Genomic DNA, 26,298 nt, shown 5'->3' with positions numbered 1-26,298 from the left:
TAGACGTCTGGAGGATTCTACACCCAGACACTAGTAGATTTACCTGGAATGGAAAAGGAGATAAAATCAAACGAGACATTATAACAAACGATTATGCTAATGGAGGACTTAAAATGATAGACATACAGTCTTTTAACAAGTCCCTGAAAGCTACATGGATTAAAAAATATCTGGATGAAGAGAACCAGGGAAAATGGAAATATTTTTTTGATATAGAGTTAGAGCGATTTGGAGGCACAATAGTCCTCACTAGTAATTTAAACAAGAAAGATACCATTGAGAATCTCAAGATTAAGAATAACTTTATAAAAGAGATACTTTCAATCTGGGCGGAAGTCAATTTTGATGAAAACATAACGTCCGAGAAACAATTTCTTGAACAAACTTTATGGTACAACTCACTCATTAGAATCGATAACTGCCCCGTCTTCTATCGTGAATGGTTTGATCGAGGCGTTACGAAAGTGAAACATTTGAAAGATGAACATAACCAATTTTTATCACTAGCTGAGCTGCAGCAAAAATACAGCCTCAAAGTTTGTCTTTTAAACTATTTCGGACTAGTGTCTGCTCTAAAATCTCTTTGGACTACATGTAAAACAAACGGTATCAAAAACTGCAACAATTATGAAACCTTTGTAGTAAGATTAACAGAATGCCAAAGTGCGAGCAAACTTGTATACACCAAGTTGCTTTCTACAAAATGCAAGTTACCATCCCATAATCAACAGAAATGGCTAAAAGACTGCAACGAAAATGATGTGGAGGCGATTAATTGGCGGGAAGCCTACCAGTTGGCCGCTAAATATACTAAAAGTACAAGAATTATTGAATTCCAATATAAATTTTTACATAGACGAATATCAACGAACGACTTCTTAACAAAAATTGGCGTAAAAGACAACCCAAATTGTTCTTTTTGTAATAATGAACCGGAGAAACTTCTTCATCTTTTTTGGTCTTGTCCTAAAGTGACCTTTTTCTGGCATAGTTTATCTCTTAAGCTGACTTTGCTCCACATTACACCGGAACATTACACATTAGATATATTTGTTGCACTTGGTCTAAAGCCGGATTCTTCAAAAAACTGCCAGCAAATTAATTTCCTTTTCCTTCTAGCCAGAAATTACATCTGGATTAGCAAAAGAAGGGAAACCTCGCCAAAGATAGCAGGCTTCCTGCAATACCTCAAATCATTCTACCACATAGAGACCACTGCAGTCCCATTTTACCAAAAAAATGGGAAAATGTGAGCTCCTTATTTCAGTAAGCCTTTGATTTTGTATACATTTGTATATCTCGATCCTCTGCTCATTTTCTCCAGCTTTAACCTGGTGTATCTTTTGCTTCACAATCGCTGCCTCTTTAAGACACTTAAGATATAAGTGCGTTTACCGTGAATGTTTGGTTTTGTAAATGTTGGTTTTGAAGTACAATTACTAATTAGAACTGCTTGTAAATAGTGCATTGTAGTGTGAGTAGTGAGTAGGTAGTGTTGTAAGTACCGAGTATTGTAAGTCTTTACATTGTAAACAGAGAAAGTACCTTAGTCTATTGTATTCTAAATATTGTATTGTAAGTAGTGTAAGTATCGTAGTGTTTGTAAGTATTTTTGATTGTTGATTGAATAAATGTATAAATAATAATTAAAAAAAAAAAAAAAAAAAGAATCAAACTATCTGAGGGCTGTTACTCAGAGTGGGGTTCAGTGTCCCCCGGGGTCCCTCAGGGAACAAAATTAGGCCCATTGCTGTTTCTTGTACTTATAAATGACTTAGGCCCAGTTCAAACGTCGAATTTCACATGTGCCGAATTTAATTGCTATTTTAGTCGACTAAAATAGTTAAATAAGGCATTTGATTCAAACGTCGAATTTAACTCACTGAACTCTGTCGAATTTAACTCTCTTCGCTGTCAATATTCCCAGTAATATAATAATAATTTACTAAAATTCATTCATTAAGTTCGGCACATGTGAAATGCGACGTTTGAATCAAAAGTCGAACCTAAGTCGAATCTTCGACTGTTTCAGTCGCAGATACGGCAAACGTTGCATTTAATTTAAACAGTCGAATTTAATTGATTCAAACGTCGCACTTCACATGCATTTAACTCTCACGTTAAGTTCGGCACATGTGAAATTCGACGTTTGAACCGGGCCTTAGATGTTGATGATTTAGCTAATGTATGGAATACGTTGACGATACGACGGTATCAGAAGTCGTTTCCAAGGGCAACCGCAGTTGTGCCCAGGATATCGCAGATAAGGTCGCGGAGTGGTCTATGTAGAATAGAGTCAAACTCAATAGCGAAAAGTGTAAGAATGAGCCCCAGTTTGCGCCTATTGGAGTAGACGGTAAAGAACTAGAGAGAGTGACTAGTGCGAAACTACTAGGTCTGACCATATCGAGAAACCTTACGTGGAACGAACATATTAGTGACGTAATCAAGAAAGCTTCAAAGCGGCTGTATTTTTTATTGCAGTTAAAAAGATCAAGAGTTCCTCGGCATGATATGTCCACCTTTTACACTGCTTGTATGCGCTCTGTTATTACGTACGCAGCACCTGCCTTTTTTACGCCTTGCCAAAGTACCTAAAAGATGAGTTGGTGCGAGTTGAGAAGCGGGCAATGTCTATAATATGCCCAGGACTGCCCTACCAGGAGACCATCGAACTAGTGAACATTGTCCCTATTGTAGATTTCATCACGGGGCTATGTAGTAATACTTTCGACACCATTATAAAGGACCCTGAACACCGTCTGAACAGGTTAATACAATTTAGTGGACCGTCACGTTATGCCCTAAGGTGCAACAGGCTCTTCATCGTACCTAAATGCAAGACAGGTCTTTAGGAACAGTTTTATTAGTAGATCCTGCATCGATAATATACATACGTAGATTTATCTATCTCTATCTAATAGTGTAGACAGTGTTGAAATCCTGTATCAAAAATATCCTGAACATGCTCCTTTCTTTTAGAATGACGGGGCAGAAATGTGACACAAATGAATGTATTATAATTGACTAAAAAATTAGTTTATATAGTCAGTTGATAAAAGTGGGTTAAATGCTGTGGAGAAATCATTCTTATCCTGGCCCCTCATCCTGGTACCAAAAAGTACAAAGTTTGGTACAAAGTACCAAAAAAATATTCACACGCGAGAAAACTGAGTGAGAAAAATTGTGCAGGCTGAGTAGTCCAGAAAAAAATATTCTTGCCGATTGCCAGGATTATTTTTAGAATCAAGAAAAATATTCATGCTCGACATTTTGACCCAAAAAATCCGTGAAAGGAAATTGACAACTCTAACCTTCACCCTAACTCAATAACTCCACACCACCCCCCAGTAACTTTTTTAATGATCTGCCCCTAAAATTCAAGGGCGCAAAATTCCGGAAATTTCGGTTGGTACATCAAACGGAACGGACCATTTCGGTTTGGTCCGACCGGAATATTCGGGACCAGCTTTGAAGCTGGTCCACTTTGACCGGTCTGAACATTTCGTTCGATCCGACCGAAATGTCCCTTTCCATTTGACAAAATGGGTGGCCCTAGGCATGTCCGGATTGCGCAAGAAAATTCGCTAAAAAGTGCTCAAAAGATAGCAAAAAAGCGCTCAAATAGTGCTCAAATTTTTGAAAAAAGTGCTTGAAATTTAGAAATAGTGCTCGAAAGTTGCTCGTAGTTTTTAATTATTTCGTAGCAGATGTTCATAAATATTCTTGGTTTTATCAAAGCTTTAACCCTCGATTTTCTAATAGGCGACCATAGAAGTGAAACACCAAATAAATGTTTTTTGCAAAAAGAAAAACTCTTTATTAAGATATAAACCCAAGATCGACCCAGTCAAACTCTCAGCATAGTTTCTAACGCACTCCCCCAGCAACACAGAACCGTATGGAGTTTAACGTATCAGCGTATAGCTACAACTTTTATTAGTCTCTTTTCGATATATTATATCGAGGCATCACACGAGCCAATCAAAATCGACTGTTCCCGGTTAATAGAATAATTGTGCTGTAGCCTCGAGAGACTGCGAGTTTTTTCCTGTTCTTTATTTTTTCATGTTTTGCGTTGCGTAAAGTTAGTTTAATTAGTACCTTTGTTATCGCGCTTGGAGTAGTCTTTTGTTAGCCTTTTTTCATATGCGTATTCTTTCTGTATTCTAGTCTCGGCGTTGCATTACGTAATCGTTATTGTCAATTTTTGTAAGTTCGTGAGGTTTATTGTTTTCGGTCCAGTTTAGTATAAAGTTTTATTTTTTGGTTCATGTAAATCAGTCGCTTAGTTGTATCCGGAGTTGCCGTACAGATTTTCAGTCACACTTTCCAGTCAGATCAAAGTCTCCCGCGCGCTCTCGGCTTCATTCTGTGTGCAGCGTGTGGTTCAGTTGTTCTGCTTCATGCTGCTCGTGTTTTTGACTATTTTGTAGTTATTGAAATTGTTTTTTTTGGATAACCAGGCACAGATCACTGAAACAGTTAGTCGATTAGATTCAGAAAAGGTAAGATGATATTAACTCAGTGTGTAAGTTTGCCTAGAGCGTCAGGTAAACTGATTTTCATTCACGAAAACTAAGTTTTTGACTGTTATTTTTCACTTATCCTGGCTGAAACTAAGACTCTCAGTTCTTCATTTTCTCAGTCTTCATGTCTTAAAGCCGATTCGAGCTTTATGTGGAAAACGACGACACACAATCGCTTTGTAGTTGTATTTACCAGTGAGTTTTACCGTGTTTTGAAACGAAACTCTTCTGAGTTGATTGCCATAAAACATAAGCTTAATTATACTGTTGAGGTTGGCAGCAAGTTGACAACTCTATTTATTTTTTTCATTCTCACAATCAGAGAGCGAAAGCTGGTTCGATGGCTTTTACAAGCCGAACTTTTCATGCCATGTATTTAGCAACTGGAAGTTTCGTGTTTGCATGAGATGCGGCCGAGCCGCACAGTCTGAAATTATTGAAGTCTTCAACCAAAGAACAGCCATGTAAAAGAATCAAATAGGCATTTTCTTGAATGAAAGTCATTAAATTTTATAGGCATGTTTAGTTTCCCGGCACTGAAAACTCCCGGTGTTCGTAACCACAGTCATCAAAGTCGAAGTTGTTAAAAATCCCGCCCATCTTTGTTTTCAGTTCTTGTTTTCTCTGATAATAAAAAAATTATTGAGCGGACTAAAATTTTATTTCCTGGTTTTAGTGTTAATGATAATGATGACGTCTTTATTTTGGTTTCTTTCATAAGTATTGTTATTCTTTTCTTAGTTATCGCCTTCTCCCAAATTAACTTATGCCAAACCAGTAGCATGCAAGAAAGCCAGTAAAAACAAATTCGTCTTGTCGAGCACTGACCGGCAAACTTCAAACATCATTTTCACCGTTGGTGCAAACAGATAACCATGTGGTGCAAAAGTTTGACGCTATTAAAATATATAAGCTTTCGAATGAAGTGATTTTTTTCGCCCCTTTTTTGTCTGTTTCTCCCTTTTTGCTATTAAACTTGGTGCGACGGCAATGTTATGCTTACGCAATTGGTTTATGTACTAGACCGGAAATAAAAAGCTGACCGGATGTTAAATTTTGTGCTCATGCACAGTGCGTTTTGCCGCGGTGTTGCCCAGCAATCGGGACATGCCTATAGTTGGGCCCAGTACCGCTCTTTTGTATCCTGCTTTCAAGAACAATAACAACCGCGCGGTGGCTTGGATCGGGTCTGTGCAACCGGAATGTACCCATTCTCGTCCCCAGAGCCCTTCGTTTCTTGGTCACGTGGTTAGGAAACGAGGGGCTCTGGAAGCAGCCGTTACCGGATGTCAAAAAATTTCTGACATCCGGTCGCGCATGTGCAGAAGTTACAAATATCACTGCTCAGTGCTCATAACGGATTTTTGTCCCTCACCGCTTCACTGGGGGAAGAATATTACTTCCTGAGCTCTCTCCAGAGAGTGGCTTCTTTGAGGTGTTTTTAAAATGCACCACTTCTCTCAACTTAGATTCACTGATAATTTAGGGTTAAAAGAAGAAGACAATAACAGAAACCGGCTGAAAACACTGTTGGTTTGCAGAACTGAGACAATTAATCGGCAGACTGTCGTCTGAGTTATGTGAGTTGTTTTTTTCAATACGTTTGGCGAACAAACACTGGGAAAGCAATATCGCGAAGATCGATATAACGCGGGAAAAAGTCAATCTAAAAAGGTCCGTTCCATGTCCTGCAACTGCTAGCTTACTTCAAAACGCTTTTTGAAACGAAACCATTCATGTGTTGTGTTAGGAGAGTAAAATATACATTTCATTTCACTCGAGCTGGTTGTGTTTTTTCCTATGTTTATTTCCTTTTGTGTTGTCGCATGTCGGGGTTTTAATTTTGCCGATGAGCTTTTGTGGACAACACGTGTTAGACAGCCGAAGGATTTACGTCGAAACAAATCAATATTAATCATTTTACCGACCCAGGGTAGAAAACATATATTACAAGGTTTGTCCAGGAGAAGTGACAGTCTAATACACCTTCATGGGCTTCCATGCATGGCAACTTTATACAGTACTGGGTGAATCAAATTCCAGTTCAATTCTCTCTGTATATTAACCCTAACTAAAACTTGAACCCCAGTTTCCTAACCCTAATCATAAAACGTCTGGGTGATTTGGTGTTCATGGGGGCCATTCAGTGTTCTGCTAAAAGGGTTTATCCTCCTAAAGAGTTCAGGTATCGTCTCCTAACTAAGTACCTCAGAGAGAGAGTTTTCAATAATCTTGCTGTCTGACTCAGAAAATCATTAATACCTGAAAAATGTTGATTGTGTAGTGACCAATCACCATAAAGTTCCGTACACATGACCAAACCTCAAAGCCAAAAAGTAATTACCATTGCTGTTTGAGGTTTTGCTTTCTCACCCCTTGTTAGCTTTTTCTTTGCAATGCAATAGCATTCCTTAATATTTGTGGTGTTCATGGTTTTGTAACTTTCACAGTATAGGTGAGCTCTTGTCACCTCTGTTGTAGGGGTATAAATAGTTATGTGTACTTTTGAGTACCGGTTACTAATAAAAGGTGTTTCCCAGGACACTAGTTTCTAGGGTAAATTACCGTTAAGGCATGGGTCCCCAATGATTCAGTCAAAAAGTGATGGGGGGTGGTCTATCTCTTAAGCATTAGAAAGATGAGACTTTGCCAGATACATACATGTGTGGTTTCTGTCTGATTAGGTGATTTTCAATTATGCAAATGATGTCACGTGACTCCACACGGCCAATAAAAAGTCTTTAAACAAAAATGGCAACACTTCTTGGTTTAGGACAATGTGTAATGGAAGCATATACAAAACTGTGCTTGGCCTTTTGTGAATTTTTTACTTTTTTAGAAAATAAATGGTTTTTTCAACTAGACTCAGTCCCCCAAGGCAATTGTATCCTATCTTAACGCCTTCGATTTTAAATATCTGAAAAAGGCCAAACACAGAAGTGATATATTAAACGGCCTTAACATTATGCAACCAGTAAAGTAATTGAAAACACACGAAAAAGTGTTGCCGTTTCAAGAACAAGCTTTTTTAGCCGGTGGAGGTCACGTGACCTAATTTGCATAATTTTAAAGCACGAAATTGACACAAACTAAAAATGTGGTTAGCTGGCAAAGTTTTATGTCTCTTCATCTAAAGCTCTTAGATATAGACCACCCCCTCACTTTTGAAGAGAGCAAATTAAGGCAAATTGAGGCCCATGCCTTAATTTACCTGAGTTAGTAGGAAGTGATCGTAATTATGCAAATGCATCCAGAGAGAAACCTGCTTAACTACTTCTTATGAGCTCATGGGTTACACATCTTTGTAAGGGGTTTTAAGGGTTTTTTTCCTTAGGGGAGGGCTTACAACCAGGGGGACATTTTTTCTTGTTCAATGGTAAATGAGCCTATAACTGGGGGGCTTATAAGTTGGGGAGAGGCTTAAAAGCAGTAGTTTAAGGTAACCTGTGCCAGACATTCAGGTATTGGGTAAGGTGCAAAGAGAACAAAACTAAAAAAAACCTGCTTTTTTTAATGCTCTACTTCTCACTATCGAATGCCTAGAACGGGTTACCATAAGCTATATAGCTGTACTTTCTTATCTGGAACAGTGAAATGTACGTAGAGTGATATATGCATTGTATATATACTGTATGCTTTGAGAGATCCCCCCGTTAAAAAGTACACTTTGAGTAACACACAACCCAAAAGCATTTTCTTGGGTAGCTGCTCTCATCAAGTTTTGAGACTGGAGTGCAAGACCTACAAGGTATGAAATTGGGGATAGAACTTTGGATCCGGCCTGAAATAGGATAATGAAAATCACATAGTTTGGTCAAAATTTGGCAAGGCAAGAAGCATACTGCAGGTGAATCTGAACTGATTTTTGGGGGGTAGAGCCTCACCCCCAATCCCCACCCTCCTCAGTTGTATTGAAACTGAATGTGGTGCTTTATAGAGTTAAAGTTCAATATCTGCTCACTATCTGCTAACTGTTTTAACACGGGGCCTCCAACAAGGAAAAAGTTTTAACAGAACTGAATCATTGACCAGTGGAAGCAAGTTTTAATTTGGCTCATCATTATTTGTCAATAACCAAGTAAAGTAAGATGCCCTATGCTTAAGTAAGCCAATGCTGTGTGGAAGCTCAAGGAGGGGTGGAGAGCAGGTGTGGTTAGGATTGGCGAGTAAACTATGATATTACTTTTGATCAAGCTATAAAGTTACCCATCCTATCAAAGGTGACATACTGCAAAATCCAGTTGTTATCATCAAGAACCACTTACCCTGGTATGATGCAAAATAGACTACTCTGGGCTGTTGTTCATTTATCATTTTTTTTCTATTAACACCTCAGTTGTCCCTAACATCATCAAAAAATCTAGACCAGTTTTCACATAATGTATGCCTAATTATAAACAGTTAAGTTTTCTTGTATTTTAGAATTCTTAAACCAAAAAGGTTGAGACGATTGTGCTACCCAGAGGGGGCTGACAACGGCCTTTGATCTTGCCGCTTTTCGGCTTTCCATGGTCGCCCCAGTTAAGAAATCTGTCAGTCATTCGAGAACTGTAGCGAGCATGCGCGAAACGGGCTGGGAAACGGTCAGCATTCGTTAACATCCGTCGGAAGGCCCTCTTATCTTCGCTCGGATTCCTCGTAAACGTATGACGTCACCCTCGCCTCGTGGTTCCCCCTGTGACTCATGTAAGCTTCGTTTCGATCGTCCACTCTGATTTGCCTGATGATGTGATGTTTGTTTCAAGGTCTTGTCTTGCTTTTTCGATCATTCCTCGATTGATTCAACCAAGAGGATGCCGCTGCATCTGTTTGGAAAGGATATTTTAATGTTTCACCTCGATCAAACCTCTTAGCTCATCAAGAAGGTCCTTTCAGCGGATGTTACTGAGTAACATCCCTTCAATGGCCCCGGATCGAATGGCATTCATGAAGAATTACACGAACAAGCAAATAAAACTCAAATGAACCGCTGCCTCACTTAACAACTTTTTCAAATATTGGCGGGAATATAAAAAATAGAGAATTATCCATGTGTGTAATGTCTGTCTCTGTCGAATAATAATGAATGCTTGAAACAACAACAACTTTATTTGTACCCAGCTGTACCCTACATTGATTTACATGATGCAAAATAAATTAGATGAAAATATATAGAGAGTACAGGCTGCCCATATTAACCATTGAGGGTTAAAAAGATAGTGCAGCCTTACTTAGGTTATTTATAGTAATAAATGATCATATTAAGGTATCAGCCACCCTTAAAATTGCCATTTTTCCATATTTGAGGTTTCAACGTTTTCAAATAGATATGCTTGAGAGCTTTCTTTAAAAAAAAAAATCAGAAGAAAATATTATTTCTGTCGAAAGATATCGGGGGTAAAAGATTTTTTCTCGTTAATTATCTTAATTGATCGTTGACAAGATCTGTCATACCCGTGTCATAAACTGGACGAGTCTGTATCTTGTCGGTTTGGCCAGGGAAGAGTCCAAGTCATGGAAAATGTAGCGACTAAGCATGGACTTGGTTCTACCTGGAGATTCCAGTGCGAGAATGAAAGCTGTCCGTCGCACAAGACAAATTCTGTTTTTAATTCGTCCGAGAAGAGCAGAGCGTTTGAAATAAACCGGGCCTCAGTTCTTGGCCTTCGAGCAATCGGTGGTGGACATTCGGCGGCTTCAAAGTTTTTTAGTTTCCTTGGCCTGGCGCCGATCAACAAAAACGCCTGAGCGGATCATACAAAAAAGATCGAAGGAGAGGCAAAACTTTTGCTCGAGAAAGAATTAAACCGTACTTCTCGTGGTGTAAAAGAGTGGAAGTTTTCCTGTTACATGTTACCTGTCAAAGTCCTATTGTTAGAGAAAATTGATCCCTCTCTGATATCAATCAGAATAAACATTTAGGTGTTATAATCTCATTCCAGGTAGGATGCCGCCAGAAATGTATTTTCTATTTTATCTCCGAACGCAAATTTTGCCGATCGACTCGTACGTTTTGAACTCCAAGTCGGCAGCCTTTCAATCAATTTGGCTAAAATTTGGCCAGAGTGATGCTATATATCTCTTCTACAAAACCGTGTCTGCGAATTTTAATACTCCTTTTCATTTTAAAGCTAGAGCTTTTTTTCCACAGGGAGTGTTGACTAATTGCCTTCCCCAACTTCATTTGCTAATAAAAGAAAAACAAACGCACTTGTCAAAAATCTGAGACACGGTTTTTTAGTGGAACGTTTTGAGAAGCGAATGCGGTGTTAATTGTTTTCTTCCGTTTATTTCCGGCGGGAGTGGAACATGATTTATAGAGAAGTGTACTTTTACACAAAGCGTTCCAATTTCGAAACACATTTAAGTAAATCGCTTTTGTTAGTTCAAATCCATAATCTGGAATTATTAAGCTTTTAAAAAATATATGGTTTATAGGGGTTTTTATAAAAACAACTAACGCTACAGCGATCCGCTCGCGGACGGTCCTGAAGGGTGGCTGATACCTTAAAGGGTCAGGTACCGCACACCACACACAGCTACGCATAGAAACATTCACACACACACACGCAAAAAAAAAAACGAGTAGAAAAAGAAAGACAGCAAAAGAAAGCTAAGTATACCACTACTAAACAACGGAAAGCCAAAGCTTACACTAAGTTGTCTGATATTTATATTCTGTTTCATCCGCTAAAGAAGTACAAAGCTAATCGAAGATTTTGAGACTCGAAATACCGTAAAATTTTCCTGCTACAAGGACTACAAGGCCAGCAAGGCTTTGGAGGCACTGGTGAGTAGTAGCTATATTATTATACAGTGGCGGATCCAGACCTTCAGCAATCAACAGTTGGCTGGGTATGCATACGTAGGCAGTTGTTCAAAGAAAGGCTAAAATAATCCTGCTTCATGGTGCTTCTTGAGTCGTCGGAGGGTAGAAAACGTGCGCCCTGGATGCTACAACTGGTGTTCAATAAAATCTTAACATTTCCACTTGACCAATTTTGGGTTGAGAAACATGGCTGCGGTGGTGATAGGGAAGGGGGGTGGGGGCAAGCTCCCCCCCCCTCCGCTATTTACATTAAAGGCAATTCCCTTTCAAGCAAAGAGCTATGACTGTGGCTGAGTTTGTCTGCATGGTAAGCATGTTTTGCATAGTATTGCCAAAATTTGTAATAGCAATGACTATAATATTGTAATAAATTGATACAATAATGTAATAGTAATGATTATAATAATCATTATAATTTACCTTGTTAGACAAAGTAATATCTTTAAACTTTCAGTATTCTTAACACCACTCATGTGCCTAAACTACTGTTGTAAATGGTAGCATTAACATGTATGACATTTAGTTTGCACAGAACTTGAGCAGGAGAAAAAAATCCCAATTTCCATCAGGTACTGTACAGATACATGCACCTCTTACTAACAGACACTAATCTGGGCTCACAGCAATTAATTTCTATGTTAAAAATCTGCATTAATCCAAACTATTGTAAGTAAAGACATCTTTTCTAAGCAACAAACATCCTAATATATCGGTCAAATCAGACCTAAAATTGTTTGCAGAATAGTTGCCCACATGATAGATCATAGCTAGCAAATACTCCTCTCTCTATGGGGCTCTTGGGTTGAACAAATGCCTTTCACAAGCAGCATAATTCCGGAGTAATTTGGTCAACACTTTGATAATGAATAAGAAAACAAATTAACATATAGAGGGAGAAAGTAGGATCGAGAGTGCACCAAAAATCAATCCACCAGTCAAATCACACAGTCAATAAATTAATGCACAGGAAAACTGAAGGGAAGTTTAATGATGATCAAATAAGGAAAAACAATCTTAATATTCAATAATATTACTTTTCGATGTTTGTTTTTGCTTCATGAAATTAATAGCATCTGCTCTACTTGATCGAATGACAGAGCATTTTCTTTTTTCTAGAATGACATGCCTTTACTGCAAAAGAAGTTGAAGGAACAATTACAGCAGAAGAGGCTTTAAGGTGCACTTATAAACTAACATTCAAGCAAGACCTCAAAGAAATCAGGGAGTGGGGATTATTTACAGAGAGGGAAGGGCTAATGCAGATGGGAAGAAACCATTTCCAAATTCTTTGGCCTCCCTTTCAGTTTTTACAGGACATTTTTGACAAAACAACAAGAAGCCAAGTCAAAACTCTGAGGGGTTACTTAAGTTGAATTAAAAATGTTGATTCCACCATTCATTCATTTTGATGTACTGTTAAAGAAATGTATTAAAAAAATCTTGCACAAACCCATTGACCTGATAGGCAACCTTTCCCAAGAAATAACTTGCAGATGTCATGTAGATGAAGACTTCATAGTATCAATGGCTTCGAACCAAAATGCACAGTTAAAGCACATTTTCATTTGCCACGTTAATTACAAAGCATAAAATAAGTAAGCCTAAATAAATAAATAAGTCTGACAGAATTTATGTAAACATGGCTTCAGTGAGAGTCTAAAGGTCCTATGCTAAGTGTGTCCTTTGTACCAAGACTTTGATCCTCCCCACCCAGGACAATGAGTGACTGTCTGTGCCTCCCACTGAGTTCTGCAATTATCAACAGCAACAACAACAACAACAACAACAAATCTTTATTAATAAACAAATAAACTTACAGAAGTATTGCCCGCAGCTAAGCAAGGCTATTCGAGGCGGGACAGTGCGGGCAAAATATAAAAATAGAGACTAAAGCTATTAACATTATCATTCTCAGCAGAGGCCTGATTTAGCTCAGTGGCTAGGGCAAATTAAGAACAAGGTACTTGCTAGTCAAAGTCTCTAGTGAACAGTGCTGCTTACTGAAGGGGTTGTGTCAAAATAGCCCCCTCCCTACCCCACTAATTTTGGCCCCCAGGCCTGATCCACCCACCCACTGTTAGGGTAGTCCCTGGGCTATCCAGCTTAACCGACCAAGACGGCAAGCCCCCTACTTTTTGGGACACCGGACTGGCTTGGTGCAGGGCTGTGCCCGGCGCCAGGCGAAAACCTAGTGACCAGTCATTTTAACGAAATCAGACAGAAATATTATTAAATAATATTATTATTACAGCCTCATATTTTGCGCATTCTCTTGATCTTATAAATTTGGTAAAATGACAAAATAAATAAATAACATAACATAATAACAATATTGATCCTTCTCCTCCAGTGTGAAATATAAGTATGGCGATTTTTACACTGTACATGTATTCAATAAGGAAAGTGATAATGCATAATTGTCACCTAGATACACAGCCTGGTGATCTGGGGCCATTCAAAGGATGTTATTCAGTAACATCCACTGAAAGGTCCTTTTCCCCGCGGAGTAAGAAGAGGCTTGAAACGTCAAGACATCCTTTAAACGGAGGCAGTGGCATCTTCTTATTTGATTTGATTGGAATCAATCGAGGAATGATCGAAAAAGTGAGACAAACCCTCTCACCAAAAATCAAACAAGTCGGATATAGACGATCGAAGTGCAGATGAATCACATATTTAACTTGGGATTGACGTCATACGTTTACGAAATCCGACCGAAGATAAGAGGGCCTTTCGACGGATGTTAACGAGTGCTGACCTTCTATAACAGCAAGTGGTAACGTTTGCGCATGCGTCAGACTTACTAACTTACTGACGGTAACTGACGGTGAATCGTAATGGCGGAAAGCTGTTCAGAAGCACTTTCAAGGGAGATTTTTTTGCATACCCAATCAACAACAGACATGTCTTATAGATTGGATACTTTGGCTAAGCCATGTTGAAGTGTCATGTATGGGAGAAGGGCCATTTAGCTGGTTAATTTTCATCATTTGGCTCCTCTGATGAAGCAGATAAAGCGTTCACGAATTCGTTGTTGTGAAATGTTAATTTGTTGACATTCAAGCGGTTACGGATTTTTGGGTTATTGTCCACGATCTGCAGAGCTGCCTAGCATTTAGGTAAGATATACCCCTTCATTTACTTTGTCTAATGTGCTGCAGCATCATCACATGTTATGTGACTGATGTGTTAAAATTATAGCAGCCAGAAATCAACGTAATTTATGTGACCCCCGTATTTCTGTAGTATTTGACCATGTCCGTACAGCGAGATCCTGTGATATATCCCACATAAGCGACTAAACAGGTAAGACTTGTCTTTCGGTCACTCCGTATTTCCACTTTTAATGGTTAATTCAAAGGGGGGGAAGTTCAAGTATTTTGATAGTATTTAGCGGCATAAAATCAACAAGCAAATTTCCTACTCTTAAAAGTAAGGCCGTATGCGGCTGTTTCCTTCCATTTTCCGAAATTTGCTTTTCTGGTTTACAGTGATGCTCTATGGCGATAACTTATTCTCAGAAATTCCAGAGATCGAGGCGGTGGATTGTGAAATATTATTTGCTAAAACTTCGTGAAAGATAGACAAATTTTTCATGTCCTTTTCAACCTTGTTTTCAGATTTTTCGTGAACATGTAAAAGTACATGTAAAAGGACACTCTTTCATTCTTGTATGTTTGATTTTGCATCCAATGGGCGGAACACTGATGAAATTGTGTTTTAATAATCATGCTCTGTAAGCTCTCAGATTCATTTGACAAGAACCCTCACCATTTGGAAGATGATTTTATTCTGATAATTATTCTATGATGAGTTGTTTATAGATACAAAATTGGAGCCAAAAAGAATATTTTAATGTTATGCCTAAAATCATGTTTACATAATGTCCTGAAACATAACTGAAATCAATATAAAATATGAAAATACACATATGTGCATTCTTTTCCCTGCTGTAATATATTAGGTTCCAGGCTCCTTGTATTATGTACTTGCGCAGTACATTAAAAATGGGGGCCTTGCACATGGTTCGTTTACATGCTGTAGTTTCATGTAATATATCAAACATGAGATGCAGTGTTTCATCACCAGATGAAACACCGAGAAGAGAGTTGAAAATACGACGCGCAGCGGAGTATTTTTGACGAACTTCGAGGTGTTTCATCTGGTGATGAAACACTGTGTCGAATGTTTGATATTTCTTCTCAAACAAAATCATTTTTGAAGAAGAAATTAAGGATGCAAAAATGAGCAGTTTTTCATCTGATATCCAAACACTCATTAAACATTGATTTCCTTTGAATTTTCTTTATGAATTATTAATGAGTTTGAGAAGACATATATTACACCTGCTCTACTATAAAGTATGACTAGGGGTACCTTCCGGCAAGTGCCAACGAGGCGAATTAGTTTATCTTTTGTGGAATGTGCCCATTCTGATCTTCGCGTTATTTTTTTTCATAATTCTAGAGGTTTAAAATGGATTCCGCTATAGAAAAGGATGGCACCCAACTTCAAAACAACAACTTTGGCACATCCTAGGCTTTCACTCATTTTCATTAAACAATAACAACATGGCTTGAAGCTTTGTTGGTAAATATGAGCAAGTTAGCACTTATGTCTCATGGAAAATTCCATTGCATCAAAGCTGTAAACGTTAGAAAGAAAATCTAGTTCAAATGAGGCCTTTGACTGCTGAAATTAAAAAATGATAATTAAATTCCGAGCAACAGCGTCATCAGGGATAAGAAAAATATTTCGCGTGGTAATATACATAAGACAAAATATCGTGTAAAGTAAAATGTGTGAAAAGCGCAAGAATGAGGCGGAATGTATTAAAGGTATATATAAAAAAATAAACTTGAATAAAATACAAAGATCTAATGAAGGAGTGACACAGGACAAAGAGTCTCTTGAAAGGCATAATGATAGTCTCAGTGAAAAACAAAAGGTCCGCAAATTCGTTGCGTTCCTCACGGGAGTTTTGGGCTGTCTCAATGTAAATCGAGCAGTGAAAAAACATGCTGGTGGACAAAATCTCTCGAAGGACATAAATAAGTTCTAAGGGCCTGTTTACATGGAGGTCGGGGGCCCCAGGTAGCTATAGGTGAGGTAACTCGCTTAGGTGGGGCAACCGGCCTGTCCATTTAAAGGGACTGTGTCACAATAGTGCGCATGTGCGAGCTGTGACAGGGGCTGATTGTCTTTGAACCAATCGGAAGCGAGTAAGATGCACGCGAGGAAATTTACATAATTCAACATTCATTGTTCGCGAACTGGGAGTCTTCCGGACGCTTTTGTTCGATTTTATATATCCCCATAATTCATATTTATTCTCTGGTATTCCTCAGATAAATGTTGCAGCTGATAAGAATAAGATTAACAACCCTGTCCTGCTTTGAAACAAGCATTTACCTATGTGTATTTTTACGTACCCACGCTAGAAAACCAGTCTCCGATCCGCAAACAAAAATGATTTGTAAACAAACCTTATTGATCTCTCTGTTTACCCTATATAAACTTAGAAATACCTGCAAATAGCTCCTGACCGGTGATCAAAACACACAGTATAGGATGAGGCAAACGATTTGCTTAAAATGCCAGCTAAATGCGCGCTAAAGTAAAATATGCCATGCCATGCGGTCGGCTAGCGCGATAAACACTCTGCATGAAAACTGCAGCTCAGTTGATTGATACCAGCTGAAAATCGTAGCAGTGTTTGAAAGCAATTCTTAGCGCTTTATCGTTAAACGCTTTCATTGCAATAGTAGCCACATAACGTATAAGTGTAAATATTACTCTAAAAGAACAACGCAAGAAAAGGCATAAACAGGAGCCCATCAATATGGCATAAATTTCAATTGCTTATCAGCAAATAAAAATATTCCTTCCGAGTCCATGCGTCGGGTGTTCCACAAAACAAACATTATCGATTCAGCACATAAAGAAACCAGATGTTAAACGGAAAATTCAGGCAACAATTTATTTTTAAAAGATCAAGTCTTAATCTACGCTCATACAGAAAAGATACAAGGAACACTCCCAGTGAAATACATCAGTAAAGATCGCGCGGCCTGTTGTTAGTACTTTCTGCTATACGTTCTACGGATCGGAGTCATAAATCGAATGCCTGTTAAAACGTTTCATGTTCGATGGATTGTCTCCTCAAACCTCACACGACTTCCTTTACAACAAAAGATTGCTGGGTTTTCTCCTTCTGATTCCAGGCACTCGATAAATTAAATTGTTTCAGCTTCACTCGCTGCTGCGTCCCATTAGCGGCCCACGGTGGTATCGAGGAAACTCTTTTTAACCCTCTTTACATATTTAAAAAAATATCCGTCAAAGGTAGATCGTTGACTGGAGAACATTAATAGACAGAAAGCCAGAAGACCATATCAAAGGCCACATTTGATCTGTTTGTATGAACATTGACAACAACAAACATGGCTTCGTACGGTTATCCTCAATGACTTGGAATTTTCTCGACAATACTTGCACAAAAATACAAAATATAGCGTTTAAAACTTCCCAAATGGACCAAATAGCTCTTGAGTACTGATATTATGGCTTTCTCGGGCGTCTCATGGTCGATGGAAGAGGATTTCTCCACCAAAACGCCAATCTTGAAAAACTGTTTGCCAGAACAGAAATCAAGTTGCCGCACATGCGCAGAAGTGTGTCACAGTCCTTTTAATCTCTCGTTTTAATTTGATCACGTTTACATGATAGGTGGGGTGACCCCCCAAAAGCGGGTAGCCCGGTCTACCAGACCGGGTTACCCTCTCAGCCGGGGTCAAATTTTGCCGTGTAAACGTTCCAAGGTGGGGTAACCCGCCTGGCCGGGGTCGGATTCGTGATACATCAAATTCGCGCAAAATTCACTTTGGAGGTGGCTTTGCACTTTGCATCATTATTAAAGTTAACAATAGAAAGCCACAGCACTGAAGGTTGTAGCAAGAGCAACGAGGGAGTGTAGAAGTGCATTAATCGCCAAAACAGGTGGTTTGCCAGCATTTTTCTTCTTTACGTGCTTAGCGACCACTTAATAATCTTGAGAAAGTGAACCCCGGGATGGCGGGGTTGTAAGATTGCATGTAAAGGAGGGTTATTTTTTTACCCCACCTAAGCAGGTTACCTCACCTACCTGGGGTCTCCCACCTCCATGTAAACAGGCCCTAAACAAAAGGTCCGCATATACGTTGCATTCCTCACTGAAGGTGCGGACTGGCTCAATGTAAATCGACCTGCGAAGAACACGCTGTTTCTGATATAAGTTTGAGAATAATATATAGATTTAGCCACAGCTAAAAGCGAAGCTCCCATTGATAAATTTATAACTTAAATCAAACAATAATTTTGTATTCTACAAATCAGTTAACTTAAGGGAATTTCATGTAACTTTTGAGGGAAAAGCTAAGTGATTTTGTGGTGAAACAAATCTTGTATCGAGTTGATATAGCCTTATATGTACACCCAAAAAATAGTCTCCGGTCACATTTAAGAGCAATAATGGCTCTTGATCACAGTAGATAAGGCGTGGAAAACAAATTCTTGGAAAACAAATCAGGCCGAATGTTTTGCGTTTGACAAGTTTACAAATTCTTGCCAATAAATCTGGGTGCGTGCAAACCATTCTTTTATTTTTTTTTATACACCACATCTGAGGAGAAAGAGTACTATGAGGCGCTGTTTTTATCATACAGACCTCGTTACAAATGCAGTATTTCACAATTTTTCAAGACAAATTGCATTAATTCAATACTCAGGACCATCGAAGCAAACGTGGACTTTTAATTAGCGAAACCGTTCAAAAAATGTCCAAAATCACCTATACGGCCAGCCGGTTGTAACTTTTGACAAGCGCCAAATTTGCGAAGAAATTTTAAAAGAGTTACGCTTCAACGTGATAAAGAATTTATTGAGTCTATTTTTTATTAATGGTTTTATAACGATGTGTAATCTTAAAAAGCGTTTGATACGCTCGGCATTTTGAGTACTCCTGCAAGCGATGTTTATGAACGCCTGAAAACAAACGGCAAAGCGATGAAAATTACACTTTTGAGAGATACCAACAATCAATAAAGAAATATAATTCGGTAAAACATTTACAGAGACAACAATTTTCATTCACGAAAACAAATGAGTATTTAAGTGTCTCTAAGAATCCTCAAGTAAGCTTAAAGATTAAGTTTATGTTTTAAGCCGCCGGTTTCCCGGTGTTTGCTTTTTTCAAAGATGAACTCACGACAAGAAAATCGCTCAAAGCTTTCTTTCTACAGCCAAAATTATAACTAGATATTCTTCGGAAAGTTTTTTTCTTTCTATTTACGGTAAATTAATATCGACTAAAGGCTTTTAAAGTTCTATAAGCTTAAGCTTATATCAAACCTCATACGAGGTCAGATCAGTGTCTCAGTCAAATCTTAATACAAACGTGCATAAACTAGCTTCATAAACTGCGCCGCTGGACTTCATGAAATTAGATTTAAATACAATAATTACTCAGGCTTACCATATTTCGAGATGCAGCTCCTGAAAGCTATCAAGTAAGGCAAGGATCGCTTGAGCCTTCATAATTCTCGTACGCATCCAGCAAGGTGAAAAACAAAAACGATGCCATCCGAAATCGGATAATCGGCTTTGACAAGCGACGCATTTCTCAACCAAAAACCCAATAAACAAACCAGCCATGAATAAGAGAACACTCTAGATAGCAGCTGTATTTCATTTTTTACATCCAGTGGAAAAAGACAGTTAAAAACATCACAAGTTGACTCAAAACTCTGTCAGCTTCAGCTGTCAAAGTAAACAACTTTCAAGATGCTGCATAAATTTTACGCATGAACTCACCTGTCAAATTTTAACCAATCAGAGCATAAAAACTGGACGTTGAGTGTGACCAACAGGTGACCATGGTTAGAAAAGGTCTTCCCCGCCTGTATTTAAAAAAAAACTGGTTGAATTTTTGCGTCTGAGATCAGTTTGAAATCAAAATCGTAATAGTGCGGGACGATACTGACATCAACAGAACATATTTGAAATGAATTTTTTTAATAAAGTAAACGTGAGCCTGCGATCATTTGAAAAGGAGTAAATTGTCAGCGGGATAACTACAAAAAAAACTCGACCTTGATGGGTCGACACCTGAGCCCGCGATACGGTCAGGTGATACTGGTCAGCGGATACCCTGTTTTGACAGCTGTCAATTGATGACAACATTGATGTGCAATCAGCTTTCTCCTGGGCTCCCAAAGTAGCTAGAAAGTGTGAGAGTACACATTGGTATGCCTGTGGTGCGGACGGACGGACGGTCGGTCGGTCGGTCGGTCGGTCAGTCGGTCACGTGATTACCAAATTTTCTGGGATGGGTAGATTTACTTACCCATGGTGCTCCGCAGGCGCGCTTCGGGCGCCAGAGCTCCGCTATAACCCCATGCCTTGATCAACTACCGCTTAAAATTCAATTCACAAAGGAAAAGAGAACACTGAAAACCTTGGTTCTGAGTCGAAAAGCGAACACGCTACCTCAATGTAAATCGAGCTGCAAAGAACAAGCTAGTTCTGACAAAAATTTGAGCGTAAAACCCTATTCCTTGATTATAAAGCAATCCAGACCACTAATTGCCCTTTCAAACTAGAAATCGCATTAAAGCTTGCTCACCAGTTAGGTCCTCTTGAACAGACAACGAACAGCTGCACACTGAATCACCCAATCTTGAACCACGAACCACGAGTTGTAAATACAAGACCATGACGTCACTACCTAAATATGGGGTTTTACTTACTCCCAAATATGGTCAAAAATGCAAATTTTAGAGGGTTACGCAGAGTGTGAGAGTTTTTGCCTACATTGCGCAGCGTTGTAATTCTGCGGCCGAGTCAACCTCGCTTCTTAGCTCGGTTGCCTCGTTGGCAATAATTGCGATTTAATGCATTTTCCATATGACCATTACGACATTACTCCCCCTTCGACACGGGCACAAGTGCAAACACAAAACAATTCTTGCCCTTGTTCAGCTTTGCACTAGCTGGACCATTCCAGTTTGAAGTACAGACAACAGACATGATATCCCTAAATTTCATCCCATGCATTGGCATCCACATATGAATTAGCTCCATCAGATAGAGTGTATTTGTATGCTTGCAAAAATCATAAATGTTATTTTTCCTTTTCTATCCAAAAGATTTCTTTCATTCTTGAATATAAATTCGTATCCATGACACTTTAGTAATCCTGAATATCCAAAGGGGTATTGCAAGGTGTGGGCTACAACAAAATACCATAGGGGTAACTTTTCCCTTTCCAATAGAAATGATTCTTTTGATATTCTGGGTCTCATATATTCACATAGCTATTTCTGCACATGAATTTAGGAGCACTTGGCTTGCCAGTGTCAGTTTGGCTGTGTATATACAGTAGTAGTGTAAATAGTCATTTATCATAGGTTGCCATAATTTATGTAAAATTGCTCCTGAAACAAGCTAATTGATGCTCCTGGTTTTGCAAGAGGACAAGTTATGAAAAATTTCATTTGCCTTTTGCCTGTTGCAGGAGCTCCCTATGAGATGCTCAGTACTAAACCTTGTTGATTCAGGGGACAGTCCTTGAGGATGACTACGTCGTCTCATTCAAACCGGTTGCAATTTTGACTCAAGCCATAGCAGAGCTGGTACAAAATGGCGACTATCTGTTTCTTATTTAACCCTATGCTGTCTGTAGAATGTGAAGGGCCTGTCACTCCATCAAAGAGATTTGGTACCCCAGAAGACACACAGACAAGCTTTAATCTTATTGAGTCATACATTGGTTCACTTGAAGCTACTATAAACTCAGACTTTATAAATATCTGTCTTTAAGATTCTTGAGTTCTTCTCATGTTGAAATTGAATGAAAACGACAAGTTAGAGCTCATTTTCTCTCATTTTCAATTTTTTAGTCTTCAAATCATAAGACCTTAGCCACAAGTAGATATGGGCTAGTCAAGGGAGCTAAGCCTTATTAGTAATATAAATAATTAAAACATGTGCAATAGAAAATACCAACAAAATTTGTGACTGTGATCTTTACTATTTTAAATATTTTCATTGTTGTGTGCATATTTGCAATTTTGTAGTATGTAAAAGTGTAGGGAGTTATAAAGGGAGGGGATTTTTCAGGATTAGGGTTACCTCAGTGAAACACATCTGTAATATTAAACATCTTGTACCACACTCCTCTTTTGGCTCATCGAATTCTTTATTTTAGAAGAATAGGGGGCGTCTTGGAGTCAAGAGCCTTTATGTTACAAAATTCTGCCTACACCCCTGAATAAGTAAAGGCATCACATACATTTAACAGATTTTATTTCTAGCGTTTGGGTCCTTAGCTTTATAGCATCTGGTCAAAAATGGAAACATGCAACTTCATAGCCTTGGGTGGTATATCTTTCAAATTTTATCAGTCGCAGAACTAGGGGCACTGCACCTGGTTTGGCCACTGGTGGTTAGGGTGGGGTATCTCTGAAAAGTAATCCCTGGCAGAATCACTGCACTAGGTTGCACATCTCTGAGCAACAGGGCGTTCCTGAACCATCGTATTATTGCAAGGGTATGGTCGCAAGAACTGTAGTTATGACTATGTAAACAGACTAGCATTTAGAATTTTTTTTTCACAGCGATATATTCAAATCTCAAGCGTTTGACGTTTTGTACTCGGTCACAACTTACAAGAAGGGATTATTTCCCAGTTATCCAGTATAGAGGAATTTTACAGCTGTTACACAGAACCCCATCAAAGTTTGACGTGTCCGCGCGCAAGCCAAAACACGAAACAATATCACTCACGGACCACAAACCGCACAAAATTGTGAATGATCTGCCACTTATTAGCCTTGAGACCAATCTCGCATATTACACTGAAGACTTTGTCTTTTCTACACTCTACAAAGACAGAACAGATAACTAGGTCGCTGGTAATTTTTAAAACAGGCGCCATTTTTCTTTGCTGCATTCGCTGCGATCCAGTACCACCACAAACTTCCGTCCAGCGGCTCGCGCATACTCGCAACGTTACCACTTGCTGTTCCGTTCTATTGGGCTCGTAGAGTTTCCAAAATTGCACACCGGAATTTTTGTTAAATGGAAGGCGCACCAAGTCTCATAATTATGTAAATTACTGTCGAGATTGAATTTCTGATTCATTTCGTTCCATCTAACGTATGTACAAGCGCGTAGTGCAGTTAATTTGTTGCCTCAGACAATGAATCAAAGGCACGACTCCGTTACAGTCATGTTCATTTACGATTGAGACTTGCGATTGGAGTTTCCATAAGAGAGGTCGTCTCAGGGCCGACTTCAATACCAATTATCAGGTTAATTATGCCAAGGACCAGTTTTACTCGATCAAATACATTGCGAGTAACATGACTGTAATTCTTTGCATAAATGGGACAATTCTAGCCGTTGAAAGTGCAAGGAAATCAACTGTTAAGTGTTAAAACCGATTAAACACAAAATACAAAGGAGTCCACATAAAACTGATATCTTTAAAGTCAAGCTGCGTCGTGGTATGCATTATGCTAATTTTTACGACATATTCTCAGGAGATTTGAATAGAATTGAAGCTCAATATTTCATTGAAAATGAGATCTCAAGTATGATAAGTTGTAAAAAAGGACATACGTACCCCACTGTTCCCTCTTACAAGCTAAATTGGGGTGAAACAAATCCAACAACGCATACTTCCTCTCCTTCCCTTTCTTGTTCTAGAATACGGTTAAATGTAACATAAGATGAAATCTGTACAGAACTGACGCTTAATTACCAACAACATGGATTTTGAAAATTTTGCGATCACATTTTCTTCGGGACAAACTTACCTCAATTTCTAAACAGTGAGCTGGGAGGTTAAAGAAGCATCCTTTCAACTTCTAGATTCTAAACAACTCATCTCAATACACTAATAGTAATTTCAAATTAGGGGAGTGCGTTCGATAGATAGGGAGGGGTGAAAAGTGCCTCGGGGACGTGGTGGTACTGGGTAGTGGTAAGGGAGTTTAAAACTTGATGTGTTTTTGGTACTTGTAAGATTGAGAAATCAAAATCAAACACTTCAATCAATATGAATCTCAGCTGCTGTCTCTATCAATGTTATAATATTGTTTATCTTCCCACTTTACAATTCGTTAGAACTATTTTTCTCTGAAAAAACACAAGAGCCCGGGGGGAACTCTTATGTGAAAGGGGCGGGGATGCTTGTCGTCTCGCTTAGAGGTGTAAATTTCGGATTTGGGTCTCACTTAGGGTGTTCTGGGCAAAACGCCATTATATTTAGCCGTAAAGTTCTCTTTTAGGGTTGCACTCAAAGAAATGTTCAGAAGCCCATCAGTAGCAGCCTCTTTCTTCACTGATTTCTTGAGTCAACCCTTTCCTCTGAGGAGATTTATAAATATAACGGTTTGTTTCCCGCGAAAAGTGTCATATTTCCGGTAGTTTCCTATGTCACCGTGCAAAAATAAAGTTGGATGAAGTCAAACCGTTCCATTGGGCTCATAGAATTTCCACAATTGCAAACCGGAATGGTTGTTGAATGGAAAGCGCCCCAGATCTCATAATTATGTAAATTACTGTCGAGATTGAATTTCTAATTGCTTTCGTCTGTCTAACGTATGTACAAGCGCGTGGTACGGTTAATTATAATTTGTGGCCTCAGACGATGAATCAAAGGCACGACTTCCTTAGAGTCATGTACAATTGAGACTTGCGATTGCAGTTCAGCTCAGTTTCCATAAGAGAGGTCGTCTCAGGGCCGACTTCAATATCAACAAAACTCTGCAAATGCGGAGTAAGAAACTGATATATGGTGGGAGTGACGTCGTGCTCCTGCCGTGCCGAAAGCATTTGATCAAATTAAATTTGACTTTAGCACGGCAGTAGCGTGACGTTTGAAACCAAGTCGTGCTACACGGCAGTAGCTCGACTTGATTTCAAACGTCGTGCTACCGCCGTGCCGAACTTAATTCGTAAATTATAAAATATACACTAGAATACATTCACAAGTTGCTAAACTGTTTGTTTATTATTGTGCATTGTTTTCGGCAACAGCCGTTCTATTCGACTGAATTAAATTCGACGTCTGAAACCAAGTCATGCTATTGTCGAGCCAGCTTAGCAAGGCAGTAGCACGACGTTTGAAACACGCCAAGGTGTTAATTTGTGAAATTATGGGATCTGTCAGGATATTCTGAAAAGAGCAACATCTAAGAGGCCTACTTGCCAAAAACTAGCATTTCGGGGCAAATTGTCTCTGAGATATTAGCCTAGTTACGCTCTGATGACTCCATGATACAAATCCTTCTAAATCTGACTTGAGTCTGAAACGTTTATGAGTAACAAGGCTAACAAAACAAACAGTGAAAAAGAGAATTCTCTATTTTTTTTTTACATCAGGCTTCAAAAACAGCATAACAGTCTCATGTACTGATTAAAGATATGTAAGGCATGAGTAACGAGTCAATTACGTTGAGCATGGAATTGCCTCAAACTCAATGTTACGAGTTCGAATGTTTTGAGGATAACTATTCACTGACTATCAGCATGCAGGGATTTCGGATTACACAAGGAAGTTTAATACCAAAGAAACACAGTCATATTATGGAGGCTCGTTCTGGTCAAAATCATGACAATAAAATTGCACCGCAAGTGAATTTTAATTCAACTGTAACAAATATTATGGACCTGTTGTGTATTTTTGTCATTACTAAACAATACCTTTTTCAGCGTCTTAGTAATCATTTTTAGCAACATGAGTTATTTTCGGTTTTAATATTATACGAATACTTTTTTACTTCATACCACGAATCATTTTCCAGTGGTACTTCGAATTATTTTTGTAATGTGTATCGAGAATTATTTTTTCATTGGCCGAGAATTATTTTTCGCGGTATCGCAAATATATTTTTCGGCCTACAATGTATTGCACGC

General features: G+C 38.7%; 1 protein-coding gene across 1 annotated transcript in view; it reads right to left on the bottom strand.

The window, feature by feature from the left end:
- The window catches only part of LOC140922465 (uncharacterized), a 75,602-nt gene extending 51,314 nt beyond the window's left edge, over positions 1–24,288 (bottom strand). The window contains exons 1-2 of the mRNA XM_073372449.1: positions 24,195–24,288; positions 24,002–24,080 (exon numbers count right to left, since the gene is read on the bottom strand). The gene's annotated coding sequence lies outside the window, so the exon portion shown is untranslated. The remainder of the gene's footprint in view (positions 1–24,001; positions 24,081–24,194) is intronic.
- Positions 24,289–26,298: the final 2,010 nt, after the last annotated feature.

Source organism: Porites lutea, chromosome 13 (assembly GCF_958299795.1).
Source record: "Porites lutea chromosome 13, jaPorLute2.1, whole genome shotgun sequence".
NCBI classification, from domain to species: domain Eukaryota; kingdom Metazoa; phylum Cnidaria; class Anthozoa; order Scleractinia; family Poritidae; genus Porites; species Porites lutea.
This window is presented reverse-complemented; position numbering and strand designations above follow the sequence as displayed.